This window comes from Anabrus simplex, chromosome 1 (assembly GCF_040414725.1).
Source record: "Anabrus simplex isolate iqAnaSimp1 chromosome 1, ASM4041472v1, whole genome shotgun sequence".
NCBI classification, from domain to species: Eukaryota; Metazoa; Arthropoda; class Insecta; order Orthoptera; family Tettigoniidae; genus Anabrus; species Anabrus simplex.
In genome coordinates, this window is record NC_090265.1 from 916,107,472 (window position 1) to 916,129,987 (window position 22,516).

Sequence of the window (22,516 nt, forward strand, 5' to 3'; positions counted from 1 at the left end):
TGATAATGAGCCCAGGAATGTTTGTGCAAGTGCAACTTACGCCATTCACTCGCCAAACTTGGCATTAAATACAAACGTTATATTCGCAGATGCTTCCAAATTTTAGACGAAGGAGAAATGTAAAAGAAGACCTATTATTCGCGACTGATCTTATTGTCATCTTATTGTTCTACATAACTAATTAACAGAATCTGAAACAATAGTAGAATTTCAAGCATTCACAGTATGTTGAACAATGAATAAGCTGTCGAAAGCTCCTTCGGGGAGTTTTTTATATCCCAACAACCCTATGTCTACGAAACACGCAAGAATGCACTCGCATTTTATTAGACGAAGTGTGTTTAATCTAATGGTGGCGTTTCCTTGTAAAAAGTTATCAAATGTATAAAAGTGGATGGCGAAATGTCTGGTAAGTATGGTGGATGAAAAAGTCTGATATGGTCATTTACGTAGTTTTCAGGCTGTTGCTCATAGCACATATGGTCGCACGTTGTCATAAGACGGTTTAGACCACGGGGTAGATCACGTTTGAATGCTAAACGCATAATTTCTGATGTTTTCATCCATTTAGTTAAAGTACCTCTCGACATTAATGGTTTCACCAAACTTTAAAAACGAACAGTGAATAATCGCATCGCTATACATTAGCAAACTCTTGTCAACACCTTCCTCGGATGAAGGTTTAGTTTACGCGGATGTTTCGGAGCCTCATATGCATCCAGGCATTGTACGAATCGGCGATGATCATAGTAATTTTTTCGTTACACGTTAAGAAATGTGACGTATTTGTCCTGGAAGAACAGAGAAGTGCAAACTTTCTGGGGCCGTGCCATATCTATCATAATGAGCTGATGGTGAACCGATTAATCAAGATCCTTCATTGTTCCAAGTGATCATAATATTGATGAGTGACGTTCTAGTAATTTACACCCAATTTCACTCCCATATCCCGTTCAGTTTGGAGAAGGTCAGATTCCACTAGTGCCATAGTGCCATAATCACGTGTATGATTCGTTCATTCTCTGTATCGGCTAGAAATGCTAGGTCCGAGTTCCTGGCTGCATTCATTTTTGTAGCCTTTTCATCCGTGAATAAAAGTTGCTATGTTTACTCTATTCCATCTTATGTCTATTTTGGTTTATATTCCTGTTATTTTGCTCTTTAATTTACACCATCATATCCACATTATTTAAATATTCTTAATACTTACTGCAAAAATTGTGAGTTTGGATGAAACGGCTATTTTATTTCATTTGGAGTTAATTCTACGTATGGTGGTCCCGATATAAACTTTCCCGCACGAAGGACCACTAAACGCTGAGGCAAGTCAATATTGGCGCTACCATCTCGTTACCTAGTTACTATACAACAGCGGGCACTCACCCAACCCGTGTCATCTCATCCTTAAAAGGTATGCAGAGTAGTAATTGATACGTCGACATATTTTGTAATGTCAACACGACCTAATATCCCAAAAGAAGATCAAAGCTTGTCATTTGACATCGGCAGTGAAAGCCTGTACCAGCAGGCTCTATTAGCCTGATACATCGTTCGATACGCCTCTAAAGATAAATTATGCCCAACTTCCAGGAAGCTGAGAGTGGTGGCATACGAACGTGTTTAAATAATATGCGTGGTTGGTTTTCAGGGCGTTAGGGATCTTCTGTGGGCAAAATTTCTGCGCCTCAACTTTCGTTAAGACCGTCATGTTAAAAAGTACAGGCAACATTTAACACGATTTCACTTGACGACATAGCATTCTTACAACAAAACTAATACTGCCTCTAGAGCTGTTCTTTATGCGCAATTCAAATATTTAATTACAATTGTTCTATCAGCTATATATATTTTTGGCAGTCACTTTTGAAAATTATACCTCTATAAATTAGGCTTCCTTTGTTATAATTTTCTTAAGTTATGAAGAATGAGAATTTTTGGTCAATGTGGAATATTTTTCTCACAAGTGTGAGAAATTCAGAATGGGGTGGAAACACTGTTCAGGCTAATTTATGTATCAGACATATTGTAATGTTTGTATATTATATTGCTCTGGTTATCAGACAGTCAACCCGTTTAAATCACCCAGAAAATTTCTGCGACGTATGTGGTGAATTATCCATCAAGTCTCAGAGGCGAAATTTCATGTCCCCAGTACAGATAGATGGTTTTGATAAACACTGGGAACCAAATATTTGCTGTGTATCATGTGTTAGCCTTCTCACTGGATGGAAAAATGGTACATGCCAAATACCATTTGCAATTCCTATTATTTGGAGGGAACAGAGGTGTCATTCCCATACTTTAACATACTATGAATCACATCTAAAACAAAATATACAGTTAACTGTCCTAATTATTCATCTGTATGGAGGCCTATATTATATAGTGAAGAATATTCTGTACTACAGTCTCCACATTTAGTGACCATGAGTGATAACTCGTCTCTGACCCGACAGAAAAAGAAGAATAAAGAGACGGGGGAAGTGATCCTACATTTGAAGCAAGTTCTTCATCACAAGAAGATATTAATGATTTTATTCGGAATCAAAAATTGTTTAAAGAACTGGCTTAAATGTTAAGTTCTAGGATCTAAGTTTGAAATTCTTCAAAAACGTTTAATGTAGTCACGGGAACTCAAGACTACTTCTCGAAAGAGAAAGGTGAGGTTTATTGTAATAATGTTTGTTGAGAAATGGGGGTCTTGGTTAAAATGGTACATGCATCTCACCTCCATAGGGGGTGTCGATGAAGAGATCTGAACCACCTTGGGTTGATGACACGAGTTGACTTTACTTTACCAGCCAAATGACTGGCGATTGGTCATAGATTCATCCAAAGTAAGTTATACTTCTGCGTAATGGTAATTTTTTTCCCATCAATACCTCTGGCGCATGCCACTGATATGAAATTTTGAAAATAATGTTAGAGACAATCTAGTATACAAAATGTAACTGAAATGCCTGTAGATATTTTAAGGCCTTAGTTTTATTGCTAGCTCTGCGACTTGAATACACTAAGTTCTGTTGTTTCTAATGTGAATAGAATAGGAGGTCTCACTAAATTGAGAAACAATGGACTAAACTTGAATCTTTTATTCCAGGACACAACAACAATAATAATAATAATAATAATAATAATAATAATAATAATACACAATTGAAGAGTCCTGGAAAATTGAATTTATCTCCCGTGCATATACAATTAGGACACAAACTAATTTTTAGAAGCAATTGTTAATTGTTCTGCTGCACTTATATACTTTAAATAAACATTTCCGGAAGTTAGTGATGCAAAACAGAAATAATATATTTTATAATGACCAAAAATAAGATTATAAATCAATGAAGACAATTTTATAAACGGTTAAAATCCGCTAGAAAAAGAAGCCTGGAAACCACTTAAAAATATATGTTCTGGTTTTCTAGGAATTTATAAAGTAAAACTATCATGAAACAGCGAGTAATCTGCGGTCTGCTGAATTGCAGCATGTATTTAAACTTCACTCCCTGGACTTCCCCTAGACTTCTTCCCAGAAAATAATGGGGCTGTCAGTGATGAGCACCTTGAGTGTTTTCATCAGAATATTTCAACGATGAAATAAACAATTAAATAATCATTTTATGATGTAGTGGATTTTGTATACATTTTTGAACTCATTTAAAAAGGATTTGATACCACATCTGGGCGACTTAACCAAGCAAGCTTTCTCATAAACTGGTATAATGTAGTAAGATACATTGGGATTTTTCTTCTTCCATTAACTGATGGAAGAACGTCGTCAAAATGTCATCTTTAAAGGCCTGTTTAGGTCGTTGTAACCAGGGCTGCACTGAACTACAGAGTAAATAATTATGAAAGTAAAGTTGAAATTTACGTACAGTAATTATCTGACATTTCCGTTATCACTGTGTTTGTTATCATACTGTCTGTGTTATTGGGCTATGTTTAATAAAATATTTATCTGACATAACATATTGTAGCTTATACTAGTAAATATGACCTCCGATTCAAATTTTCAAGTAGTAAACTTAGAAAATTATAGTGCATAAAAGTAAGTTGAGTGCAACTTTTTGGCAGAATGATAGCTTACCGGACTTCAGCTCAAATGGTCCAGAGTTCAATCCCCTGCCTTGCGTTTGATTGTAGACTCATCTGGTTAATTAATCTGGATCTAGGACTGGGTGTTTATGTCTGGCTCAATACCCACGTTTGTAGTTTACACACAAAACTCCCCACACTATCAACCGCCATAGAAACATGTATAGTATTACACTTCCTTCAACATAGGTCTTGGGTTTAAAGAGAGCAACCAGCTGAAAAACTGGTCCAGGTCAACATGTGCGACAAAACACACACCGAGAGCTCATCAGGATGTGGGAAAGGCGGCAGAGTAAAAAGAGAGATGTAACAAGTTTGCACCAGGATTTAAACCCTGCTTAACTCTACAGTGGAAATTCCCCTGATCTGATGTGAAGCAGAATTTTATTTTCTGGACTATATATGGATGTGATACATTACTGATGATGTGCACAATGCACTAACAGCCTAACAATTATATAGGAAAATTAACCCTACGGGCGTACCATATATATACTTTATAGCACGCTGGGTTGTTCAGCCCAAACTTCCGACGTGCCGGCAAATACCCCGCTTTGCCTATGCAACTGGACGGTCTTCTCTTACTAAGAGCGCATGCTTTAAGTGCATATCAAAAGGAAACGAATCTTTCTACGACTCACTAGTGGTGGTTAAAGCATTGTGCACATGGAGACGTAAAGGAGAATCTGTCGACGTAATGACCCCTCTCACAGATAAACGTTAACAAACCTTCCGGTTGCATGTTATTTGTTATTGAATATAGCAGGGGCATTATGGTAACGACAACTTGATGGATAGGTTGTTCAAATTAACTTATTTTTGTGGAATTACATGCATGGTATAATGTATGCACAACACTACTTGGTAACAGGGATGATCTTGTGGAAACATTAGGACAGTAAACCAAAGTGTCACACCATGTTGGCGAGGGTGCAAGAAAGCGCTGTTACGCGTGAATTGTTTTGAGTGTGGAACAAGAGGGTAGGCACTTTCAAAATATTGTGTAAATAAAATGTTACCTAACCGAAACGATACTCCACTTATTTACGTTTTCATTCATTCTATTACCCGAGACTTTCTCCTTTACAGTAGATCGTCCCGCTGCACAGATGAAGCAGTGACATTGCCGACACATCCAAAGTCTGGACTGAAAACTTACTTTTTCCGAAGCTCTGGTTATATTCGGCCACCCTCTCCCTCTAGTCCCGTACTTTCTACGTGTAAGTGTTCCGCATGCAGTAATGATGAATTGGAGCCTAGTCGCTAGATTGCAAAGGAGCGCTGCAACGTGCTATATTCTGTATGTGAAACAAATAGCAGTCATTTTACTACGCACGTTCTGTAACAGGGAACAATTCAGCGAGCTGCCATCCGCTTTTCATCTCTTCGTAGTCTGACGTAAGTACCCCTGTGAAAATGAGTTGTTAGACATCCCATTCATCATTACTGCATGTGGGACACTTATAAGTAGAAAGTATGTTGCTAGCAGAGCACCTGGTATAGGTCTATGTGTAGCACATTGTAAAAATATGTGTAATTGTAATACACTAGATGTTACGATCTCAGTCAAATATTTGCAAAACTTACTCTAATGAAGTTTAAATTACAAAAATCTATATCACTCACTCACTCACTCACTCAACCATACACCAGAAACAGCCCCTGGATTTTCTTAACGTAATTCCGAGCAAAAGACAGGTGAAATTTGAAAGTAGGCCGCAGAGGAAGAGATCGTTCATAAAACATAATGCACCATCAAGGGGCGTAGTTCATGTAAGATCCTAATTACATTTGAGACATAAAGGGGAAAGGAAGAAAGCTCAATATCACCAACTCCTCTTAGAAAATATGTTCTAAGGGACGTATTTAATGACATGTTATATTATTGCTTGAAATGTCATATTTTGGACAAATTCAAGATATTGGTCATATTTTTTCTTGACGCTCAAAGAAGTCATAGTTCCTGTCATATTCTAAGGATTTTCACATTGAGTGAATTTTTGTGGTAAACTAATAAGCGATGGAATATTGCTGTAATAGTTAGGGAGTCTCTTTGTGGACTGAATCTTACTCTCTATGCAGGAATGGTAACTGGAACTATGAACGAGGGATCTTCTTGGAATTTCCTCAAGAAGAGAAATGCATCTTGGAGTGCATACGTACTTAATGAACTGGTATTTCTGTTTCCTAGAAAAATAGAAGACTGTCTGGCTTGTTGTTTTGAGACCACTTCTTGAGTGTAGTTTTAACACGCCTAAATCGAAGTGTTCAGAGAGTGTGAAATTAAGCCAGGTTGTTAAGGACTTTGCAGAGCAGAATTTTAGTGGTGATGGTGTTATTTTATATTGTAAGCTGTGTGAAGTGAAGACATGTGCTCAGAAACGTTTTAATGTGCAACAACACACTGTTACAGTTAAACAGAAGTGCTTAATAAAATCTTCCGCAGCAGAGAATAGGCAACGTTTGCTTTTTGAAAGGGCCTCATGTGCAGCTACTGCTCCGTCAGACAACAGATCGGAATTCTCTAAGGATCTCTGCAAGTTGACGGTTACTTCAAATATTCCCTTGAAAAAATTGGACAGTACCAGCTTTAGGTCCTTCTTAGAGAAGTATATCAGTTAACGTATTCCCAATGAATCAACTTTGAGAAAATTTTATACCTCGAGTCTCTATGAAGATGTTTTAAGGAGGATAAGATTTGAAGTTCTCAACCTCAAGATTACGGGTTTCACTGGACGAAACAACTGACGTAAATTTGAGGTACGTATCTGACGTGATTATTGGCATTCTGAAAGATAGCAAGCCCGGTAATGTGTTCCTCTTGACGTGTGCTGTTTTAGAGAAATTAAATCTTTCTTCCATTGCTGTACGGTTTGATGGTGCTATGAAGTTACTGTGGACATACGGGGTAAATAGAAATAGCATAATACTTCTTGTAACTGATACCACCCCGTACATAAAGAAGACAGCCAAAGGACTAAATCTACTTTTCACGAAAATGGGTCACGTAACGTGCCTTGCCCATGCTTTGCATAGAGTGGCCGAAATGTTTCGGATCAACTACCCTGAAGCAGGTACGTTAATTGCAAATGGAAAGAAAGTATTTCTGAAGGCTTCCCTTCGAGTTCAAAAGTTGAAAGTAACTGCTAACACTCTGCCTCTTCCCCCTCAGCCTGTCCTTTCTCGTTGGGGAAATTGGCTCGATGCTGTTCAATATTACTGCAGCAATTATGATTCCTTCAAGACGGTTGTTCAGGGATTTGATGCTTGTGATTCATCCTCTGTGAGGATTGTCCAAACTTTGTTTACTTCTGCCAGCTTTGTCGGAAATTTGGCGTTCCTATCATCGAATTTTGGTGTGATACCAAGAGCAATCACTCGTCATGAAACTGTGGGGCTTCCACTAAATAACATGTTGGATATTGTAAAGAACATTGAGTGTGATTTAAAGAAATGGAAGGATGAATCGGCTGAAAAAGTTTCTGAGAAACTGCAAAGAGTGCTGTTCTCAAATTAAGGTTATTCTATGCTTTGTAAGGTAATTGACATCCTTTGTGGACACCATACAACATTTGGAGATTTTCAGCAGCAGGTTTCTCCGGAGGACACAAACTTGTTGAAATTTGAGCCATAACAACGTGTCACGTCGAGCGGAGTTTCTCCAGGTGCAAACTACTAAAGAGGGTTCGAGTTCGACAGTTTGAATATGCACATGATCATCCAGTGCAATTTCACTGCCGGAAAGGAATACTAAGACCACGTAGGCCTATGAATATTTTCATCGTCACTTTTATAGAAATTTGCCGATTCATAACTAGTTAAATACTTTATCAGATCATCATCCGTTGCTAATTATTTCTTGAAGTTCAGGAAGCGTGTGCTGCCATATCTGAAGAAGGAACTTTGTGATTATCAAAAATTGAATATAACAAAGTCCGCTTCTGTGGTGTAGTGGTTAGTGTGATTAGCTGCCACCCCCGCAGGCCTGGGTTCGATTCCCGGCTCTGCCACGAAATTTTAAAAGTGGTACGAAGGCTGGAACGGGGTCCACTCAGCCTCGGGAGGTTAACTGAGTAGAGGTGGGTTCGATTCCCACCTCAGCCATCCTGGAAGTGGTTTTCTGTGGTTTTCCACTTCTCCTCCAGGAAAATGCCGGAATAGTATCTAACCTAAGGCCACGGCCGCTTCCTTCCCTCTTCTTTGTCTATCCCTCCCAATCTCCCCAACCCCCACCAAAGCCCCAGTTCAGCCAGTACCTACTAATACTAGTATTAGTAGGTACTGGTTCAGCATAGCAGGTGAGGATGCCTGGGCGAGGTACTGGTCATTCTCTCAAGTTGTAGCCCCCAACCCAATGTCTCACGCTCCATAACACTGCCCTTGAGGCGGTAGAAGTAGGATCCCTCGCTGAATCCGAGAGAAAAACCAAACCTGGAGGGTAAGCAGAAGAATATAACAAACAAAACTGACAAATGTTAATTTATAGGCCTAAATTAATTATAATGTGAGGTCATATTTGTTTTCCTTTTCGGTCATATATTAAAGATTTTTGGCTCATATTTACTTGCATATTTCGAATAAATTTAATTCATTCAAATACGACCCTTAGAACAGTTCTAATTTTATACTCATATGCAGTTCATTCAGTTTATACGTTAACTATTCGGGATTACAATCCTAGTTTTTATACCCAGTTTTCTCTGCATCCTGATCAGTCGAAACGTATTCAGAGAACGAAAAAACAAATACACAGTTGTTAGACAAGTAAGCAGGTATGTTACCAATTCAGAGGTGCGCAGGCCAATAAGTTGTTGAAGCGAACAGAGTTAACAAGCAAGTGAGGACTGGCGAGCAGAAGGGTCACCATGCAGAGAAACTAGGGTAACATAATTTTCTCCTACCACTGTTGACCGCATCATGCTTCATGGGAGAATGTGAATTTAAATTTGCTCTGGATGGGTCGTGATGTGCTCCAAATATCTCGTCAATTTTGCGGGATAGAGTCTCTAGATCTCCGAGTTCAGTTCGTCACGTTTCCTTAAATGAGCTCAGTCAGATCTCAGCGCTCTTTTGCAATAATAGCGAATTCATGCTTTTGTATCCCTCTAATGTTCTTCCCTTTCCCGCTTATCAAATAGAAAAGATGTAATCAACATTTTCAATTGATCTAACAGGAAATCAAATTCGATAATTCATCCAAATATACCGATCAGGTGGCCACATGGTTTGGGTCGCGTAGCTATTAGCTTGAATTCGGGGGATAGGGGGTTCGAACCCCAGTGCTTGCAGCCCTGAAGGGGCTGTTCCGTGGTTTTCTATTTTCCCTCCGAGAAATTGTTGGGGCCACGAGAAATTGTTAAGGCCACGATCGCTTCCTCTCCACTCCTAGCCCTTTCCTATCGAATCGTCTCCATAAGACCTACCTGTGTCAGTGCGATGTAAAGTAAAATTGTGCACTGTACACCCAAATATGGTTACTTTTGTCATCCCATGGTAAGAAAGAAAGGAACATGGAAACAGGTTAGCAAACAAATGGACACATGAATACAAATTTAGATATTGATTCCAATCGTAATAAAATTTTCCGAGCACGTAAAACATTTTCTGCCCAAATAACCAACAGACAGACTGACAGGCACTTCAATTTCAATCATATAGATACATTCTTAGAATTTCCTTTTCAGCATGACCTTGAACTTCAGATATTTCAATTTCACTTAAAATCAGCGAAAGCAACAACTCTTAAGCAATTTGATGTTTGCTATTTCTGTTTTCATCTCGCAGAACAATTAGTCTGCAAGTCCTAAAATACATCAACGATTACATACCTCTTCTGAAACAGTTCTTATTTACATGAATAACTGATGAACTATTCTCTAATTGTACAAAGGTAGGGCGATCAAAGTATCAGTATTTATCTTTTAAATCAATTTTGTTAGGAATGTTACAAAAAACAGCATTGTTCTTAAATAGGGCACAATATAAAAATCTCCTGATGGTAAAATGGAAAACAACGGACATTCATATTCAGACCTGCCGATGGTAAGATTCAAACCCAAAAATCTCTATAATGCAAGCTTAAAGCCACGCGGCCCATACCATGCAATCAACGCGCTAACAAAAATAATAATATTAATAAAGTCCGGTTCATTACTTGAATGATCAGCGTCATGACCTTCGGTTCATAGGATTCCAGGTTCAATTATTGACATGGGGCATTCCAATTTCCCTGAAAGCGTATAGTACAACTTATCAAAATTGGTTAATGGAAAAATCAACCATTTTCTTGAAAATATCATGCGAAGAATGCATTTTCTTTGTTCGTAAAAATGAAACGACATAAAGAAGCAAATAATAATATTATTTAACATATTTCACTATCGGATTTTACTCGTTTGTTTTGGAAGAACTTTCATATATTCCAGTGATCAGTTACTAAGTGATTAAGTTCGAACGTTATTGTTTTATTAATAATGAATGCATATTTACAACGAGTTTATAATTATGAATGTTATTAATAATTTATTGTAATAGGCAATTATAATTTGCACCACAATGATTTAAAATGCACAAATTACAGAAACAGAACATTTAATAGGCTTTATTTGAGCTCTCTGATGTTACACTTGATGATTTATGGTAACCACTACCACGACAAGGTTCTCGCATGTCCTACACGGCTGTTGATAACGCAGTTCATGTGTCGTTTTCGACCAAGTAGGTCCTCCGATAAGAACATGTTGTAGGTTAAACGATGCTGGGTTTTACAATTCGGAGTAATAGGAAGAATTTCTACCCTAATAAAGTTGTGGCGAAATGCAAGGAAACGTATAATACAAGGCATATGCAACATACTCACGATCGCGTATGGTACTTCATTTTTAGAATTACATCTTTTTGTTCTGGATTGTTTCTTATGCAAGTTCCTTACATCACATCGTCACAGACGGATAGGATTGGGAAGGAGGTGACCATGGCCTTAATTAAAGTACAGACCCAGCATTTGCCTGGTGTGAAAATGGGAAACCCCGGAAAACCATCTTTTTTTTTTTTGCTATGGGCTTTACGTCGCACCGACACAGATAGGTCTTATGGCGACGATGGGATAGGAGAGGCCTAGGAGTTGGAAGGAAGCGGCCGTGGCCTTAATTAAGGTACAGCCCCGGCATTTGCCTGGTGTGAAAATGGGAAACCACGGAAAACCATTTTCAGGGCTGCCGATAGTGGGATTCGAACCTACTATCTCCCGGATGCAAGCTCACAGCCGCGCGCCTCTACACGCACGGCCAACTCGCCCGGTCGGAAAACCATCTTGAGGGCTGCCAAGAGTGGGGTTCGAACCTACTATCTCCCGAATACGGGATACTGGTCGCACTTAAGCTACTGCAGCTGTCGATCTCGGTTGTATTGATTGCCCACGAAATTCGATGCATGTGGACAGAATCCTAAAAAGGTCTTGGAATGGAAATAGCACCTTTTGAACAATTTTGCACCATTTGAATGGTCCAAAGTTTAAATCAATTATTTTGTGTGCAACGTGTTTTTTTTATTATTTTTTTTTTTTTTTACAATTTGATTTACATCACACCCACACAGATTGGCCTCATGGCGACGATGGGATAGGAAATATCTTAGAGGGGGAAGGAAGCGGCCGTGTCCGTAATTAAAGTACGGCCCCAGCATTTTACTGGTATGAAAATTGAAAAGCACAGAAAACCATCTTCAGAGCTGCCGACAGTGCGGTTCGAACCCACTATCTCCCGGATGCAAGCTTATAGCTGCGCGCCCTTAACCGCACGGCTAACTCGCCCGGTGTGTGTAATTTGAGCACACCAGCTCCTTTCCTACTATTATGAGTTCCTAAACTAAGCTCATTTAACATGCTGATTAAATGTGTCATGGCACCCGTTATATGGACCGTAAAGGCTGATGTTCGAACCGGTTGAGGATGATGCAAAATGTTTCTAGGCCATCTCTCCTACACAAAGGAGAAATTAACCGAGCAGTCGACATTTGTACATGTATAGAAATATAATTCTCACTAGGGGTTCTGTGATACAACAGGTACTGTAAATGCAGTAAATGCACGATGTAGCGTCATTCACACTCACCGTAGACTGTATATTCTTCTCTATTTCCAAGAATTGCAATTTCAAGGGTCAATAAAGGAAACAAAATTATATCTTTTGAGAACAGGGACAGATAGTTGCTAATCTTCGATCTGTTAGTGCTATGTTAAGCCAGTAGCAAAAGAAACTGTTCAGCCTGCTAATAGGCTTCCCTTCTTACTTCCTAGTTACTTATGCCGTAACTATAGTGGAGTAAAGTTAATTTAGGGGTTGGTACCCTTCTTGAATCGCTTGAATAACACTGTGTCCAATTAGCCAATTTTTTGTCCTCAAAATGCCGGCTCATTTGCCTGTGTTCGTCTTTTTCTTTCTCTCCTCGTGTAATAAAGACCTCTCTAGATCGGGAGGCTGGTTACTGAACAAAGGTAAAGGACAAGATTTTCAACATGTAAATCATTAACGAATACGCTTCCCTTCTGCTGGTAGACGGCGATAATTTAACCTTCTGGATATGTAAAGTTTAGGTTAGGATTTTTGTCCAGTAGTCCGGCAGGTATTGTTTACTGTATGAGTGTTTCAGAAGATAAGTCAAAATATGTAACATCCTTCTTCTGATATTTATTCTTCTAACGCCTTAAATTGTGGTTGTTTCAAATCCTACAGGTATACGCTTCGCAAAATTATTATTTTCCGAATTTACTTGAATTTAATGTGCTTTGGTTCGAATTTCAAATTCCTACTGAATTTTAAAACAATAAACTTAAAATATAACGGAAGTCGATAAATTTTAATGTAGTTTCCCACGGACTTTTCAGTTGCTTTTGGCGCTTTTGGCGCTCTTGAAGTTGCCCTGTTAATAATGCGAGGTCAATTACTAATTATTAGTAATTTACTAAGGGCTATTCTTGGTGCGAGAAACCTCCACAGAGGCCGTCGTACTTTCACCACAATAGGCAAATCACAGATTATCAACATGTCGACTATCGCCCTTATATCAATAAATCTATGTCATTTCTATGGTCATGCAACCTTTGCAGACTACCTGTACTGGTAGTGAGCTATTACGGCCCTTCCCTCAAATACTATATTTTCATGTGTATATATTGTATTGATATATTACTAAGTTGACAGTTCCCTCTGAGAATGTTTGTGCAAAATTGCATGAACTTCCGCCCACACGTAATATAGTTTCGGAAGGCATACATATGGCATTTCACTTTTATCCAAAGTTTTGCTGGTGTTAACTACTGTAAGAGATGAAAGGCATTATAGCCTGTTGCCAATGAGCTTACATGATCATGTGCAAACCGTGCTACTCCGTATCATTCCGTACCATTCGGTGCATGCGCACATGTGGTAGGTTTTCGTGCGGGAATAATTTGTGACGTTGAAGTATGAGAGGATTTATGATGGCATTGCGAATTCTATTAAAATTTCCCTTTACAAATATTTGGCACCTCCATTTACAGCAATTTAAACCTTAACCACCTTCCTTTTTGTGGTATACAAATATCCAAAGTACAACACGAACAATTATTTTCTATATACAAATTAAGGTTCGAAGAATGTGGCACAAACTGCCGTCTTGTGATGCACACAATTCTATGTTGCAAGAACACAAACTAAAGTTTTGTAGCTGAAGTATAAAGTCTCTGAAAGAAAATACGTGGTCAGATGTTTGAAAAAATAACTTGCAGGTCAGGATGAAATCTAGAAAGCTATGGTTATTATCTTGTTGCCCATGAGCATGCCCTGAGGTGAAACATCTCGGTTGACTTTCGTCCACCTGTGCAGACTGTTCAGAATAGGGAGTATCCCTATTCATCTGTAGTACAGTGTAGTCAACCACTTGACGGCTATCGGTCTCTCCTTTCTTTGGGGGAGGGGGGTAAATCCGCACTCCCCACGTGGCGATCAGCTCAAATCTACATCACCTCCAACATGCTATGAGTTCTAAGAAGAACGAGATATCAGGGAGGATTGGGAAGTAATACTACAGGAATATCGGCCTGTTTCCATGTCAGACATGCTACGAGGTAGACTTTGTGTCAGTAAGGTGGTATTAAGGCATGGTATAAAGGGTCAGGACAAAATCATATAGGCGGAAAGAGAAAGATGCCAACAGGAAAAACCTGACGGGCTTAGCGATGACGTGGGCACAGCTGTCTGCTAACCGGTCGAACCAGCTTGCACAAACTGGAACTTTCTTCGTAACATGCCAGGTTAAAACAGGAACCAAAACACATGTTTTCTGTTTCCTCTTACTTGATAATTGGACAAAAAATCATACACCTCAGAACTGTAACTTTTTTAAACCTCACGCCTAGCCCCGTGTCGTATTTTCTTAGTATTGCACATTATCAATCAAATGGTACTTAATTCAATCTGATCAGATTTTTAATTTCGGAGTTATAAACTCGAATGTGAGATCATGATTTCGTAACAGTAATACGAATATATGTAGCCTGATTTTATTGATGTCACGTCAAAAGCCGTATAACTGCTGTGGTGAAGCATATAGTTAAGGTACTATTCCAGTTACACACCATGATATGTTGTAACATAACCCACTTGTCAAGTCAGATGCCAGGTAGAGAAGCTATTATATTGTCAGGTTCTAGACATAGAGTGCAAAGTATGTTTATCTCGACGCCATATCAGTCACCCTCGTTGTCAAGCACATCTCGACCCTAGAGATAAGATCTTGGGTAGCACACTCAAATAATTGCGATCAACAAATTGTTGGTAACAGGTTGAACTGTTTGTTTTTGCTGGACAAGAGAACTCCTCACCTATTCTGACATCTGCAAATATAATTTGCAAGCACTCTACGGATTTTAAATCCCAGTTATTTCAGACTGAAGTTTATGGTCCATTAATCATTGTCTCTGCTTAAAAATGTCATTACTTGTTTACGTTCAATACAAAATTACCTCGAGAGCAGTAAACTAAAAGTAAGCAAACAAGCTTGTAGATTTATGTGACTAGAGAGTTTGTGGAATCTGAACGAGAATACAGCAATTCTTCAATTCAAAAATTCAACAAAATTCAAAACATTGGCCACTTTGGAGAGAAGCTAGTGGTAAACTCTTGGGTATCAGACAATCTAAGAGAAGTTAACTGTCCTAAAAGTTTATCCTTATACTGCTTTGCTTTCGAACCGACTTTCCTTTACGAGAATGAAAGCCGAATGGACCCAGAATACCTTATTAATAAGTTGGTGGTAACGCAGGGAGGGGGAAGGCATCATTAGCTTAGCTGCTGTCTTCCCACACGCCATGCTGAGTTTCCAATCCCGGTCGATTCTCGGATTGAGAATCCATCCCAAAACTGACGAGGCGTCAGGAAGGGAATCTGGCTTTAAATCCCCGGCAAAAACGAAAATGAGCCTTGGTGGCCCATTCTACACCAGGAATAACCAAGATAAGCTATAGAAAGATGTTTTTAAAATTTGGAAGTAATAAACATGAGAGTAGTGAGAAAGATTGTTGGTATAACCAGGCGATGGCAGCAAATTATCCGTGACGAGGAGATAAAGCTAGGTTAGGAATGAAATCTATAGATGGCAGTGTCGTATAGACCATATTCGGTGGTGAGGTCACGTGAAACGAAAGGAGGAAGGTAAGTTACCTAGGAAAATAACGGTCTCATCTGTCTAGGGTAACAGAAGTAGAGGAAAACCAAGGTTGCGATGGTTAAATTTGACTGACTTGACTTAATTCCTCTCCTTCCCTCTGGAACATAGGGCATCCGTGAAACGTCTCCATTGTGGTCATCGACTTGCCAGTGCTTTAACTTCCTTCCAGGTCTTCCCTGCTTCAAGAGCCTCCTCCTCCTCCTCTACAGTCCTCTTCAGGTCTTCCTAGGGCGACCTCTCCTCCGTGCCCCTTGCGGGTTCCTTTCCAATGTACCAAGCTCGATAGCTGCAGTCGCTTAAGTGCGGCCAGTAACCAGTATTCGAGAGATAGTAGGTTCGAACTCCACTGTCGGCCGCCCTGAAAATGGTTTTCCGTGGTTTCCCACTTTCACATCAGGCAAATGCTGGGGCTGTACCTCAATTAAGGCCACGGCCGCTTCCTTTCCACTCCCAGCCCTTCCCTGTCCCATCGTCGCCATAAGACCTATCTGTGTCGGCGCGACGTAAAGCAACTAGCCATTCCAATGATGTGCGTTCTATAGATCCCGCTGGCTTTCTCAAAGTATGACCTATCCATTTCCATTTCCTCCTCTTGATTTCCACTGCGACTGGAACTTGGATTGTTGTTCTCCATAGCTCGTCGTTGGATATAGTTTCAGGCCATCTGATGTTTATGATGCATCATACGCAACGGTTTATAAATGTCTCCAAGATATTAATGACAGTTCGTGTGACCTCCCAAGTTTCACAAGCATATAGAAGGACTGATTTAACATTTTTATTGAAGATTTTTATTTTTGCCTCCCTTGAATTTTTTTATTATTTTACACTGTATGCAGCTGTATGAAGGCTCAATTTGCTCTCCTTATTCTGGCTCTCACATCCTCTTCCGCCCCTCCTTCTCTTGTCACTACACTTCCCAAGTAGGTAAATGTTTTAACCTCTTCAATCTATTCTCCTGCCGCAAACAATCTTTCATCAATTTTAGCATTTATTCTCATTTCCTTGGTTTTGACAACAGTTATGTTGAGTCCTGCAGCCTCTGATTCCTTTCGTAATCATTCTAACTTCTGTTTCATATCACTCATTCTTGAAGAGAAAAGACAAATATCGTCTGCAAATTCTAGATATTCCACCTCTTTCCCCATTCCCCATTCCTCTTTTCCTCCTGCCCAACATTTTCTCATGACATTATCGAGCACCACTAAAATGATTGTTAGTGAAAGAATGCATCCAGGGTGAACTCCACTTGTGACATTCGCATAATCTGTGAGTTTTCCCTTATGTACTAATTTGCATCTGTACCCTTCATACATTGCCTTCATGAGATTCAAGATGTTAATGCGGTACTCCATATTTCACCAAGGTCTTCCACATTACGGTCCTATTTACTGAATCAAATGCTCTTTCGAAGTCTGTGAATGTCAAGTACAATGTGGCCTGCCATTCATTACTTTGCTCTAGAATTATTCTTAGCGTATTTGTTAGATCAACACAGCTGCGCTGTCTACGGAAGACGCTGCTCAATTGTGTCCTTTACTCCATTTAGAATTATTCTAGAGATAATTTTACTTGGTGTGCTCAGTAGTGTTATTCCTCTCCAAGTCCTACACACTGTGGTGTCACTTTTATGGAAGTTTCACGATCAAGCCCTCTTTCCAATCAGCTGGAATTCTCTCTTCTTTCCATATGTTCCCCAGTAATGGTAGCAGCAAATTAATGGTGGCCTCTTCATCCACTTTTCGTATTTCTGGATTTATATTATCTATACCTGCTGCTTTAGCACTTTAATTGTTTCAATGCTAACCTAACTTCATGCCTTGTTGGGGGATCTAGCTTTATTATTGAGTCTTCACTATCTAAGCCTTCATTTAATTCACACCAGGCAGGCAAATGCTGGGGCTGTACCTTAATTAAGGCCACGGCCGCTTCCTTTCCACTCCTAGCCCTTCCCTGTCCCATCGTCGCCATAAGACCTATCTGTGTCGGTGCGACGTAAAGCAACTAACAAAAAAAAACCATTTAATTCCTCTTGCATTTCTTACTCATTTCTATTATATTTGTTTAAAATTTCTGAAAAATAATCTTGCCATCTTCTCAGTTGCACTTCTTGTCAAAACAACATATTTTATAGACATGATGCTGCATAGGCTTTTGGGCTTATGCCGTGTCAAGAAAATAAGGTGAAATTCTTTACGTTTCGCAGGGAACTGTGCCTTTCATCTCAGAATAAATCTCCACTGTTCACGAGAAAGGCTTCCTAAACAATGACTCTATAAAATTTAGACGTTATAATAGAAGTGGAAATGGTACGTTCAGTCGCCACCAGATGGCTCCCAGGACGTGGCAAGAACGCTAGCATTCGAAGTGGAAGCTGACCGAACCATCAGACTAAGCAGTTCACATAACGTGTGTACGTAACATATGAACTTGACAGGTGTATGATATAGACATAAGCCTGGAAAGAGACATCTGGCGCCGAGGAACGTACGAATATGGAAAAAAAAGACGAAATAACAATAGTGAAAAGACAGGGAAGGGAACTACCTACGTAAATTCTTAATGGCTGGCAACCACGTATTACTTAATTGATAGTCAGTGTCCCTGTTGAAATTGTTAGGATTTATACGTATTTCTACAGCTTCTCGTATAATCCTGGTATACAAACGAAAAAACATGTCAATATTCAAATCAGTTAAGAAAGCACCTAGATATACACGAAGTTTCATTGAAATATGTCCAGCCGTTTGCAAGTTAAGGGGGAATAAACCTCGAACAACCATCACTCCCACATATATACATAGGATGACGCTGACAATGGTTCATTCACCCTTGCTCTTTACAGGAAAGAGAATAATAACGGAAATACTAATAATGACGTAAAAATTTGGAACTGACTAGCCATTTGCTAACGGAGAACTCGTTAAAGGAAACTCTTGCTAACTAACAGTGTAACTACCATATTGTCTGGATGTGGAGTATTATTATGTGACAAGAATCCCGGTCCGCCTTTGTGGTGTAATGGTTAGTGTGATTACCCACCACACCTGGAGGCCCGGGTTCGATTCCCGGCTTTGCCACGAAATTTGAAAAGTGGTACGAGGGCTCGAACGGGGTCCACTCAGCCTCGGGAGGTCAACTGAGTAGAGGTGGGTTCAATTCCCACCACAGCCATCCTGGAAGAGGTTTTCCGTGGTTTCCTACTTCTCCTCCAGGCAAATGCCGGGATGGTACCTAACTTAAGGCCACGGCCGCTTCCTTCCCTCTTCCTTGTCTATCACTTCCAATCTTCCCATCCCCCGCAAAGCCCCTGTTCAGCAGAGCAGGTGAGGCCGCCTGGGCGAGGTACTGGTCATCCTCCCCAGTTGTACCCCCGACTTAGAGTCTGAAGCCCCAGTACACTACTCTTGAGGTGGTAGATGTGGGATCCCTCGCTGAGTCCGAGGGATAAACCAACCCTCGAGGGTAAACAGATTAAGAAATAAAGAAGAGACAGAAAAAAGAATCCCGGCATATGATGGTTATACATAGAACATAGCTAATACGATTATATATAGACACGATCACACCACAGTGAAAAATAACATTTCGGTATCGATCGTTGTCAGGAAGTCTACATTGCCTCCGTCACTAGCCCATTACACATCTCACTCTCTCTGTTTCTCGCTCCCTCCACGCGCGTTGTATGACAAAGCCTGCGTCAGAGAAGAAGCGATTGAATGACCTGACTTTTAGCTGCATGAAAATGACGTATATTGCACACAACATTCAGCAGCAAACTGATATACAGGTTATACCGGCAAAGTCCAGCCCAGCAGTGTAGAAGGCAACGCGTGCACGTGTCACCCGGCGGCCCCGGGTTCGATTCCCGGCCGGGTCAGGGTTTTTAATTGTAAAATGATTGATATCCCTGGTCTGGGGGCTGGGTGCTTGTGACGTCCTTAACGTTTCTTTCCTCACATTCAACACTCTACACTTCCGCGATTAAAATTACACACAGGTTCATATCATATGGTGCAAGTAGTGGCGAAAGATCTAGAGGTCGACGTCACGTACAAATATTAAAAAGAAGAAAAACAGAATACTGCCAAAAGTAGAGGGAGCAAAAAAAGTGTAGACAACAAATATTACCCGGGTCTGTGGGATATAGAGGCGGCGGATGGGGCGAGGGGGTGTACAAATCAACATTTTAAAAAATTGCTACAAAATTGTAAGTTTTTGGTGCTCTGTGAGCGAATTTCTATGGAGACGTATAAAGGTTGACATTCTGTTAATTTCACTGCGGTAATAATCGTATTTTGACGTAATCATCCAACACTATACAATAAAACTCGCTGTGCCGCTGCACAAATCGGGCAGCAACGACGAATTCCCCAAAGAATGACATAAGAGAAAATCTAATGGGGCATGAGTGCCCAATCTAGTCAGGGGACAATTCCAATCCAAGGTGTAATAATAATAATAATAATAATAATAATAATAATAATAATAATAATAATAATAATAATAATAATGTAATTACAAAAACAGGTAATTTCGTATTTTGTTTTCATGTGTAATAGTAAATGTGGTTTTCATTATTATTATTATTATTATTATTATTATTATTATTATTATTATTATTTTTGCTAGGGGCTTTACGTCGCACCGACACAGATAGGTCTTATGGCGACGATGGGATGGGAAAAGCCTAGGAATTGGAAGGAAGCGGCCGTGGCCTTAATTAAGGTACAGCCCCAGCATTTGCCTGGTGTGAAAATGGGAAACCACGGAAAACCATCTTCAGGGCTGCCGATAGTGGGATTCGAACCTACTATCTCCCGGATGCAAGCTCACAGCCGCGCGCCTCTACGCGCACGGCCAACTCGCCCGGTATTATTATTATTATTATTATTATTATTATTATTATTATTACTACCGTATTCTCCCAATAATGGAAGACGTTAAGCAAACAACTCAATCAAGCTTTCTTTGGGTTCTTCTTGTTCTTCCAATAGGCTTTCATTCTCTCTGAGAAGGCTTGTTTACGTTCTTCCGACCATTTCGGTCTGCACTGTTTTTGCTTTGGTTGCTCTGATGTAACTTCCCACTTGTTGACTTTGTGTCTGAAGGTGTCTCTTTCTAAAATGTCTGTTGCACATATGTTTGCGTTTTTGAGGTCCTTTCGAAGTTCGTCCAGCCAAGGTGTTGAATTCTTAAGTGAGCTAACATAATTTAATATTCTTTTTGACAGTCGATTTTCTGGTAATCTTGTGAGGTGTCCAAAGAATTTCATTCGTCTTTTCTTAATGTCAATTTCAATGTTTGAAACTTTTTCTGTTGTTTTGATTGATTGTAGCCTGAAACCATCTTGGGTATATCTTGCTCCTAGGATTTTCCTGATGATCTTCCTCTCTTGCTTTTTTATTTCTTCTAATTCTTGTTTACTGTTAAGTGACAATGTTTCACTTGCGTAAAGGACTGTTGGTTTTATGACTGTGTTGTAATGCCGAATTTTTGTCTGTCTTGACATGCATTTTTTGTTGTAGATGTCTTGAACTAACCCTAATGCCTTCTTGACTTTTTGGAGACGGTTTTGCTGTGAGATCTTCTCAAGGCCTGTCGGATCGATGAATTCTCCGAGGTATTTAAAGTACGAGACCCGGTCGATTTTACCGTATTTTGTTCTCAGGCTCGTGACATCTGTCTTTGAACAGAAGAATTTAGTTTTCTCAAATGAAATCTGTAGTCCCACTTTTTCTGCAGATTCCTTAAGTATCTCAAGCTGCTTGATGGCAGTCTCCTCATCCTCTGTTAAAATCGCCAGATCGTCCGCAAATGCAAGGTATGGTACGTAGAGGTTGTTTTTGGGAAAGCCCAATCGGATCGATTTACAAGATTCACGTTTCTTGAGTTCCTTCTCCCATTCTTCCATAACCTTGTCTAGGACGACGTTGAACAGATTAGGAGAGAGTCCATCACCTTGTCTCACACCTGTTTGAATGTCGAAGGGTTCTGAAATTTCTCCCATAAATTTCACTTTAGATTTTGTGCCCGTTAGTGTTTGTCTTATGAGTTCTAAGGTTTTGGGATCTAGTCCTCTCTCTTCTAGAATTTGGAATAGTGAGGGTCTGTCTATCGAATCATATGCCTTTTTGAAATCTAAAAATGTGCATACTGTAGGCTTTTGTCTGAGGGCTCGTAGTTTAAGTATGGTTTTGAGGTTGAAAATTTGTTCTGGGCATGACCTGTTTGGTCTGAATCCTGCTTTAAATTCTGATAATTTGGGTTCTAATTGTTGTTGTGTTCTATGCAAGAGACAGGCTGATAGTATTTTGTATGTGACTGATACAAGAGAGATTCCTCTGTAATTGTTTACGTCTAACTTGCTGCCTTTTTTATGTAGTGGATGGATTAGAGCAATCTTCCAGTCATCCGGGAGCTTTTCGGTTTGCCAAATGTTTCGGATTATTTGTGTAATTTCTCTGAGTGAATTTTGGCCTAAATTGTTCAGAAGTTCAGCTACAATTCCGTCTTCCCCTGATGCTTTGTTGTCTTTAAGTTTCTTGATATGTGAATAAATTTCTTCTTGAGTTGGTGGTGCCGAATTTTCCGGTATGATTTCTGGCTGTACTTTCGGGAATCTGTTTTTAGGTTCTGGACAATTTAAAAGCTGTGAAAAATATGTAGCTAATTCTTGGCAGTTTTCCTTATTTGTCAAGGCTAGTTTACC